The sequence below is a fragment of the Epinephelus fuscoguttatus genome, linkage group LG24 (genome assembly GCF_011397635.1).
Source record: "Epinephelus fuscoguttatus linkage group LG24, E.fuscoguttatus.final_Chr_v1".
Lineage (NCBI taxonomy): Eukaryota > Metazoa > Chordata > Actinopteri > Perciformes > Serranidae > Epinephelus > Epinephelus fuscoguttatus.
The window spans coordinates 3,364,452-3,375,239 of NC_064775.1; the positions used below are offsets into that span (position 1 = coordinate 3,364,452).

General features: G+C 37.8%; 1 long non-coding RNA gene across 1 annotated transcript; it reads right to left on the reverse strand.

Annotated features, from left to right (window-relative positions):
• Nucleotides 1–3,676: 3,676 nt before the first annotated feature.
• LOC125884890 (uncharacterized) lies at nt 3,677–8,347 on the reverse strand. The gene is made up of 3 exons (XR_007448773.1): nt 8,211–8,347; nt 3,826–3,883; nt 3,677–3,746 (listed from the first exon to the last, which is right to left on the reverse strand). It is a non-coding gene; the product is annotated as an uncharacterized LOC125884890 (long non-coding RNA).
• Between the last annotated feature and the right edge of the window lie 2,441 nt (nt 8,348–10,788).

The window sequence follows — 10,788 nt, forward strand, 5'->3', positions numbered from 1 at the left end:
TTTAGGGACAGTAACTAATAAACAAACACTAATAAACAAACAACATTAATAGCGACTTTAATAATCATTTTACCATTCGTTCTTACTGACCTTCCTTCCGAGGACGGGCAAAAAAAAGAAAGAATGGTAAATGATAAATGATTATTAATGTTGTTTGTTTATTAGTTACTGTATTAATTACCGTCCCTAAAATATTAAGCCCTACACTGTCTTTCCCTATTCTTCATACCTGCTGCCTACTTGCCCTGCCTCCCTCCTCTGCACACACTCCGGCTCGAAGGATCAAGTCCCCCCAAGGATTCTCCAACTCTCTGAGTCACTCTTCACTTACAGGTCACTATTCATCTTACTTATTACCGATTACCGTACATTGTAGTTTGAGCTTATATTTGTTACTTATCACTATATCTACATCATAATTTCTACCCTGTGGGGGGATGGTGACATCCCCCACATTTCCCGGCGTCCTGACTCCTCCTTGCCGTAGCATATGCAGACTTAGGATAGCAGTATTGGATATATACACTTGCTCCGACCGGGATTCGATCCCGAGTCTCCCACGCCAAAGTCAGGAGCATTATCCACTGTGTTACCCTGCATCTACATAGACTCAGGTGTGCGTGTGCGCTTCTGTAGATGGAAAAAAGAAAGGTGGGCCCAAAAAAAAAAATACACGCAATTATACAACACTGATTCAAAGAGAAGAATGAATACATGTATCAATCGAGTAGTAAAGAAAAATGAATATTAAAACAGAAAGCTGCAGTGTCATTTTCTTTCCTGTGTTTTCTCGTGCTAACGAGATAACCTAATTTGAGAGATAACGAATGAAACGTGATCGGCCTGAGATTTCCATCACAGTGACATGTCATGCTGACTGACGTCTCCTTGAACACCAGCGTTAAGCCTAGTTCTGTGCTTGTTTGTGTTTTGCAGCGTGCACATCAGTGTGCTCCTGTCACTCAGGAGAAACTGGACACAAATACCCACCCCGTGTGTATCCATACCTAACGTCAATGGCGCCACCAGGGGGTCCGACTACCCAGAACTCCGACCCGCTCATCTGACCATTGTAATGCCTTTATTCCGACCGTCAGATTCCATACCCAAACCGTCCGTTAGTCCGACTACAACACTTCCAACATGAAGCAGGCTGTGCATTTGTCCCTCACTGCGCCGGCACCGACTGTGAGGACAGTTGCGTCATCTGCTATATGTGACGTACATGCCCTTATTTGGATAACATGTCCTGGTATTCCCCACACATAAAGCCTACTGACAGCGTAATGCGCTCTGGCTGCAGATGTATATTAAGCATGAATCCGTTCTTGCAGCACGTCTGCAGAAAGTATTTTGTTAGCGAATTCATCAGCTTGTAACAACTGGCCAACAACAGAAACTGAGGCTGATGTCACAACGCTACTTTTCCAGGTCACGGGAGGCACAGGTTGACGGTGCCAAGCTGAAACCCCTCAAAAACTGAACTCTTCTTGCTTTCAAACTGCAGCAATAAATTGTATAAAAACGAAAGGACTCGTATGGTTAGTTTAACTCAACAACTTTAGTGTAATTAAATTAAATCAAACTAACACGCGTGCATTTACTGCTTGTTTATTAATGTGTGTGCGTGCACCTTGAATATCATATGTGAGGCTATTTCATAACTAAAATGGTGGTGAAAATATTTAACTTTGCCAGACGGCATTTCTCTGAGCCATTCGTTCAAAGGAAATAATGTATTGGCTGTGGAAAGAAGGCAACATCATGTGGAATTACAGGTTAAACAGTCTTTGCTTCCTTTCATTTAGTTAGGATAACAGCAGTAGCCTAACAGTAGCTGCAGCAGCAACAGCGTTAGTTGCCAACAGCTGTCTTGTTTTTATTTCTTTATTACTTCCGCCAAGGAGGTTATGTTTTCGCCGGCGTTGGTCTGTTTGTTTGTTTGTCTGCAAAATAACTCAAAAGTTCTGAACCGATTTTGATGAAAGGCTGATAATGGGACAAGGAACAGACTTAAAACATCTTCCCGTGTGTGGGGAATACCAGGATGTGTTATCCAAATAAGGGCATGTACTTCACTCATAGCAGATGACGTGATTTCCGTCGATGAGATCAACGCAACTGTCCTCACAGTCGGTGCCGGCGCAGTGAGGGACAAATGCACAGCCTGCTTCATGTTGGAAGTGTTGTAGTCGGACTAACGGACGGTTTGGGTATGGAATCTGACGGTCGGAATAAAGGCATGGGCAGTCGACATTACGGGACTAAAACAATACAACTCGCCGTAGACCTGCATGGTCAGATGAGCGGGTCGGAGTTCTGGGTAGTCGGACCCCCTGGTGGCGCCATTGACGTTAGGTATGGATACACACGGGGTGGGTATTTGTGTCCAGTTTCTCCTGAGTGACAGGAGCACACTGATGTGCACGCTGCAAAACACAAACAAGCACAGAACTGGGCTTAACGCTGGTGTTCAAGGAGACGTCAGTCAGCATGACATGTCACTGTGATGGAAATCTCAGGCCGATCACGTTTCATTCGTTATCTCTCAAATTAGGTTATCTCGTTAGCACGAGAAAACACAGGAAAGAAAATGTATGTATGTATACATGACCGTTTAAGGCTTCCGTAGTATACCGTGCCTTTTTTACAACTTTTTCCAACATACTAAACTATGACTTTTTTCGATAGACTATACTATACTATACAATACTATACTACACTACACTACACTATACTATGAGTTCTTTAGCACTTTATTCAACATACTATGATTTTTTTTTCAACATACTGTGACTTTTTTGGGAGTTTGACATACTATACTTTGACTTTTTTGCAGTTTTTTTGACATGCTATACTATGCCTATTTTAGCACTTTTCTGACATACTATCCTATGACTTATTTCGACATGCTATGACTTTTTTCATCATACCATACTATGACTTTTTTGGGATCTTTTTCAACATGCTATACCATGACTTTTTTTTGGCATTTTTTTCCGACATACTATACTGTGATTTTTTAGCATGCAATACTATGACTTTTTTTTAGCACTTTTTTGACATACTATACGATGATTTTTTTTGATATACTATAATATTAATTTATTGGGACTTTTTTTGACATGCTATACTATGACGTTTTTGGGATCTTTTTCGACTTCTTAAGACTTTGTTCAACATACTATACTATGCCTATCTCACTTTTTTCGACATACTATACTATGCTTTTTATTGCAGTTTTTGGACATACTATGACATTTTTGGTAGTTTTTTGACATGCTATACTATGAGTTTTTTCAGCATACTATACTACAACTTTTTCAGGACTTTTTTCAACATACTATACTATGACTTTATTCAACATGCTATACCATAATGTGTTTAGCACTCCTTTTTTTTCAACATTTTTTTTACATACTATACTATGAATTTTTCAGCATTTTTTCGATATACTATACAATGACTTTTTTACCACTTTTTCAGACATACTATACTGCAAGTTTTTTCTCTGATCATCATGTAAGAGTTTGTATCCTTGTTTAATTACCTGTGGATGATTCTGTGTACCACTCAACTCACTGTATGTAATGTTGATGGGTTCACATTGAAGGTCGCCAGTGGGAGGGGGGGAGGGGCGGGGGGTAAGAAAGTAAAACAAAAAAAACTATCTTACCTCATAGCTCCACTTGTTACTTCAGTTGATCAGTGTCACGTTCCTCTTCTTCCCAGATGTCGACAGGAGTCTTAACAAGCAACAAAAGTCAGCATTAAGGCTGGAAAGTGGAGAACTGCATCATGTTGATAAACAGGATGTGGACAAACCTGAAGACTGTGCACTTGTTCCCACAGAGCATTTCTACATCAGTCCACCTGCAGTGATCTACACATTGAAACACAAAATAAACTCATCAGAATTTTAAGTTGTTTTGATTTAAAGATCAACGTTGTTGTACACATTCAAACCAACCTCAGTGTATGAAATAAAAAAGCTTCACCTCTCTGAAGCCAGTGATGTGATTGTAAATGCTGCCATCTTGTGGTGTCATTGGATATTACATAAAACCTGTACCCTGAATACTTCTGATTAAAGAGACTCATGTATCCTCATGTTTGTCCATCCTTAAATGTCTCAGACACAGACAGATATTGTTGTTGTTGTTTACTGTAACAGTGTTTTCAGCTTTAGAAAAACATATGAGGTTATGAATATTTAATGAGAATACACTTTACCTCATAGTTTTAATGATGGAAATTATCAGGGCCGACAAGAATGTTGAGTGTTTTTCTACATACTAAACTATATATATAGATATATACAGATGTTTTTTTTTGACATGCTAGTTATTTTCATCGTACAACAATATGACTATATTGTGAGTTTTTTACAATGTACTACAGGTTCCCTTTTTTCAAGACTTCTTTCGACATACTATGCTGTGACTTTTTTGCAACATGCTGTACCATTACTGTATTTCGACCGACAAAACTAGGACTTTTTGGATATGTTATACTATGACTTTTTTTCATGATTTTGGACCACATACTAAACTATGACTTTTTTCATAATTTTGGACCACATACTAAACGATGACTTTTTTCATAATTTTGGACCACATACTAAACTATGACTTTTTTCATGATTTTGGACCACATACTAAACGATGACTTTTTTCATAATTTTGGACCACATACTAAACGATGACTTTTTTTCATGATTTTGGACCACATACTAAACTATGACTTTTTTCATAATTTTGGACCACATACTAAACTATGACTTTTTTCATAATTTTGGACCACATACTAAACGATGACTTTTTTTCATAATTTTGGACCACATACTAAACTATGACTTTTTTCATGATTTTGGACCACATGCTATACTATGACTTTTTTTCATGATTTTGAACCACATGCTATACTATGACTTTTTTTCATGATTTTGGACCACATGCTATACTGTGACTTTTTTTCATGATTTTGGACCACATGCTATACTATGACTTTTTTTCATGATTTTGGACCACATGCTATACTATGACTTTTTTCATGATTTTGGACCACATGCTATACTATGACTTTTTTTCATGATTTTGGACCACATGCTATACTATGACTTTTTTCATGATTTTGAACCACATGCTATACTGTGACTTTTTTTCATGATTTTGAACCACATACTATACTATGACTTTTTTCATGATTTTGAACCACATGCTATACTATGACTTTTTTCATGATTTTGGACCACATGCTATACTATGACTTTTTTCATGATTTTGGACCACCTGCTATACTATGACTTTTTTCATGATTTTGGACCACATACTATACTGTGACTTTTTTCATGATTTTGGACCACGTGCTATACTATGACTTTTTTCATGATTTTGGACCACATACTATACTGTGACTTTTTTCATGATTTTGGACCACATACTATACTGTGACTTTTTTCATGATTTTGGACCACATACTATACTGTGACTTTTTTCATGATTTTGGACGACATGCTATACTATGACTTTTTTTCATGATTTTGGACCACATGCTATACTATGACTTTTTTCATGATTTTGAACCACATACTATACTATGACTTTTTCTCATGATTTTGGACCACATACTATACTGTGACTTGTTTCATGATTTTGAACCACATGCTATACTATGACTTTTTTTCATGATGTTGGACCACATGCTATACTATGACTATTTTTCATGATTTTGGACCACATGCTATACTATGACTTTTTTTCATGATTTTGAACGACATACTATACTATGACTTTTTTTCATGATTTTGGACGACATGCTATACTATGACTTTTTCATGATTTTGGACCACATGCTATACTATGACTTTTTTTTTTTATGATTTTGGACGACATGCTATACTATGACTTTTTTTCATGATTTTGAACGACATACTATACAATGACTTTTTTTCATGATTTTGGACGACATACTATACTATGACTTTTTTTCATGATTTTGGACCACATGCTATACTATGACTTTTTTCATGATTTTGGACCACATACTATACTGTGACTTTTTTCATGATTTTGGACCACATACTATACTGTGACTTTTTTCATGATTTTGGACGACATGCTATACTATGACTTTTTTTCATGATTTTGGACCACATACTATACTGTGACTTTTTTTCATGATTTTGGACCACATGCTATACTATGACTTTTTTTCATGATTTTGGACCACATGCTATACTATGACTTTTTTTTCATGATTTTGGACCACATACTATACTGTGACTTTTTTCATGATTTTGGACGACATGCTATACTATGACTTTTTTTCATGATTTTGGACCACATGCTATACTATGACTTTTTTCATGATTTTGGACCACATGCTATACTATGACTTTTTTCATGATTTTGGACCACATGCTATACTATGACTTTTTATCATGATTTTGGACCACATGCTATACTGTGACTTTTTTCATGATTTTGGACCACATACTATACTATGACTTTTTTCATGATTTTGAACCACATACTATACTGTGACTTTTTATCATGATTTTGGACCACATACTATACTATGACTTTTTTTCATGATTTTGAACCACATACTATACTGTGACTTTTTTTCATGATTTTGGACCACATGCTATACTATGACTTTTTTTTCATGATTTTGGACCACATACTATACTGTGACTTTTTTTCATGATTTTGGACCACATACTATACTATGACTTTTTTTCATGATTTTGGACCACATGCTATACTATGACTTTTTTTCATGATTTTGAACCACATGCTATACTATGACTTTTTTTCATGATTTTGAACCACATGCTATACTATGACTTTTTTTCATGATTTTGGACCACATGCTATACTATGACTTTTTTTCATGATTTTGAACCACATGCTATACTATGACTTTTTTTCATGATTTTGGACCACATGCTATACTATGACTTTTTTTCATGATTTTGAACCACATGCTATACTATGACTTTTTTCATGATTTTGGACCACATGCTATACTATGACTTTTTTTCATGATTTTGGACCACATACTATACTATGACTTTTTTCATGATTTTGGACCACATACTATACTATGACTTTTTTCATGATTTTGGACCACATACTATACTGTGACTTTTTTCATGATTTTGGACCACATGCTATACTGTGACTTTTTTTCATGATTTTGAACCACATGCTATACTGTGACTTTTTTTCATGATTTTGGACCACATGCTATACTGTGACTTTTTTTCATGATTTTGAACCACATGCTATACTATGACTTTTTTAGTTTTTTCAACAGGTTATATTATTCCTTTTTTACCCTACATCATAGACTGACTTTCAAATTTCAAGAAATTTATTATATATAAGATCACTATCATGTTTAAATTTTTATTTGTCATATTCTTCTATGGATTTTTTCCAACACACTATACTATGACTTTTTAAACAGTTTTTAATTTGACATGCTATACTATGCCTCTTTTAGACGTACTTAACCATCAGTTTTTTTCCCCCATCAAACTACAGTATGATTTTTCTCACATTCTTTCAACATACTATCCTACTAATCTTTGAGGCACACTTTTATTACTTGTTTCAATGAACAATACGATGAGCCTTCATCCTACATACTGTACTATAATTGTATTTGTTTCCATTTTTATCCTACATGCTGAGTTATTGTCAGCGTTCTACAGTATGACTGTATTTTGTCATACTGAATTATGAGGGTTTTTTTTTTTTCTTTTTTTTTTTTTTTTTACAATATACTACGAGTTTCTTTCACACATACCATGACTTTCAGTGACATGGTATGCTATGACTTTTTAACATCTTTTCTATGAGCATTGTACCTCATAACACATGACTGTTGGGCTTAAGACTCGTCAAGACAGTAATTTACTTGGTATGCTGCTACATTGCAGCGCTCCAGTGGGGTGGGCTGAGTCCCCATGGAGCCACTTTCATTGCCAAGTAGACCAACACAGTGTAAAAGCAAAGACACATGATATAAAACAGAAAAAATTGAAAAAAAAAAAAAAAAATTCATAGTATAGTATGTTACAAAAAGCCATGAAGAAATTCATTAAATTTTCTTTAAAAAACATTCCTAAAAAAATGTACATGCAAATTTCAGGTCAGTAACATGACTTTGTTGATATGAGGTTCCCCTCCGTGACTCACCTCTGACTTATATCTTATTACATCTTTCCTGTGTAGAACATCTCCAGTCTTCCCCTCTACTTCCCCTCCCATCATGTGCGGAAACACGTTAAGCTGAACTCCCCAACTGAACGACGCAGACGTCAGGTAATAGGGACTGAGAGCTGCATGCATCAAAACTAATTACCTTAAATAGCCCCAGTCTCTGGCTTATTTTTCCAGTCCACGTCTCTCCAATTTGACAGCTGGCAAAGGTAGCCGCAGCGGTGAGGTGCTGCATGAGACTTTTCATCCCATTAATTAATTGTAGGGGAACTAAACCGTGAAAAGCTACAGACAGGGGAACTTTAGTGGCCGCTCTCTTGGCGGGTCTGGTTTGACAGCCACAGAGGGGAAGTACACATTAATAAAGCCAGGTGCAAAAGGGAAACTGTTAAAAAAACAACAATGTATTGCATTAGTTTTGGGTGGTTTCACTTGAGGCTGAGCCGAACATGAAGCTATCAAAGGACTCCATCAAATACTTTTAATAAAGTGGATAAAAGCAGCTTGATTTTAAGTCAGAGAAATGGTTTTGTTTGAAGAACAGGCTCCATGAAAAAGAGACGAAATCCAAATAAAAGGGACAGAAAATGCAAAATATTAGCCTAAAAGAAAAAAGGGAAAGAAGGGGTGCTCTGTGCTCAAATGATCTGGAATCAGATACTACAACCTTGTTAGCATCGCAAGCTTATTTCCATATTAACGACCCCTTCAGAACCTTCAAAGTAATGAATAATTGACAACAAATGAAATGTTTTGATTGTCGTCAGCGCCTGGCGTGTTTAATGTTTCATATGTTGCTTCTGAGCTAATTATGGAGATGGCACATTCGTCAGAAATATGTCCCCCTCGCAACCCCTGCACGACCCTCCCACCGTCCTCCGCAGATGCCCGTGTGTTTCCAGACAGGAAAGGGAGGGAGGGAGGGAGGCGTACGGCTACAGGCCCCGTTGTAATTACCAGTGCTTACAGGCATTGTTTGGCCACAAACACACCAGATATTACAGCCTCAGAAGGAGGAGGCTGGTGGAAACAGTCGAAATTCAAATTCAACTTTTCCATTTAAAAGGAAATAATAATAATTAGGATTTGGAAAACATCCTGGACATCACTAGAAAAAAGGACCAAAGATCACCTGGCAGATAACGGTGGAGGCCGAGCTGCTGGAGATGGACCGGTCATGGGGTGAGGTACTTCGGACTCCCTGGATCTTCACTGCCTCAAAGGTCAACATGGTCTGCAATTGGTTGGAGTCACAAACTTGCATGTTAAGGAGTCCATTCAGACATGGTATTAACATGTGGGGGACAGCTCTATGTCGGTCTGTTCACCTGGATGTCACTTCCTCCGTCTGTATGCAAACACACATACATCATTATTTAAGTGGCAAGAGCTTTGTCATGCTATACGCACGTGGGTTCGGAACCATGTGGACTTCTAAGGTACATCCTCACCATCTTTCTTTCTCTAAATCTTACCACAGTAACTTCATGTTAATTACGGAACTGTACGTTAAGGAGATAGTCATTCGCAGGTCGCTAATTCGTAGGATATCATACTAACTGTCATGTCCACATTTTCGTAGGATATCAAATACACTATTCTTTGAGGGTATGTCCACTGTAAACAATATGGCAGCCTGCTGGTAACGAGCGCTCTTGGATTACAGTTTAATAGTACACTTAAATATGTCTACGCACACGTACAGCCATTGATATTTAAAATGGGCAACTGGTGTCCCTCCTTGCTCCGCTCTGCTAGCCACGAATCGCCGCTAAGAGACAGTTGGTCAAAGTCCATTTGCACACACACAGTGACAAGGGTAACCATAAAAGCCCAGACACTCCAAACTGACATCAAAGAACTGTTGGTTGCTTCAAGTTGCCTGCGTCTTGGCCAAGAAGTTGCACTTGAACACACCACAAAGACTCCAGCCGACAGCCAACTAGCATGTACGTTCTGCGCCTCAGTGAAAGGAAATAGCTCTCCATACCAACAGGTTGTAGTCGTCTGTATTCGTCATTCAAAAAGGGAAACAGGACAGATTCAAGACACTAGTGACAACTCAACCCGATGTTTAAAGAACAAATTATATTCACCATGTGTCAGTAAACAATTATCCAGATAATTACAAACCGTTATGCAAAGTCTGTCACGATCTCACGCCCTCTTGACATTAGCCGATTGTTTACTTTCCTCACTTCTGTTTCTCTCCTCGTGCGCTGAGCCGAACGGCCAATCAGAATGATTACATGAATCGACAGGCTCTTCTATCACTGATGTTGACTCAACATGCTGACTCGGCCCAAAAAACAGGCGACAAGGGGCGACGAGTACCAACAGTTTAGGAAATGGACATGCACTTGTGTAGCACCTTTCTAATCCTCCGACCACTCAAAGCACTTTTTACACTACGAGTCACAATCACCCATTCACGCACACCTTCACACACTGGTGGCTGAGTATCTTGCTCAAGGATACTTCGACATGCGGACTGGAGGGGCCGACTGCTGATCTTCTGATTAGTGGACCAGGTGGAGAGCAGCTCCGGAGACAG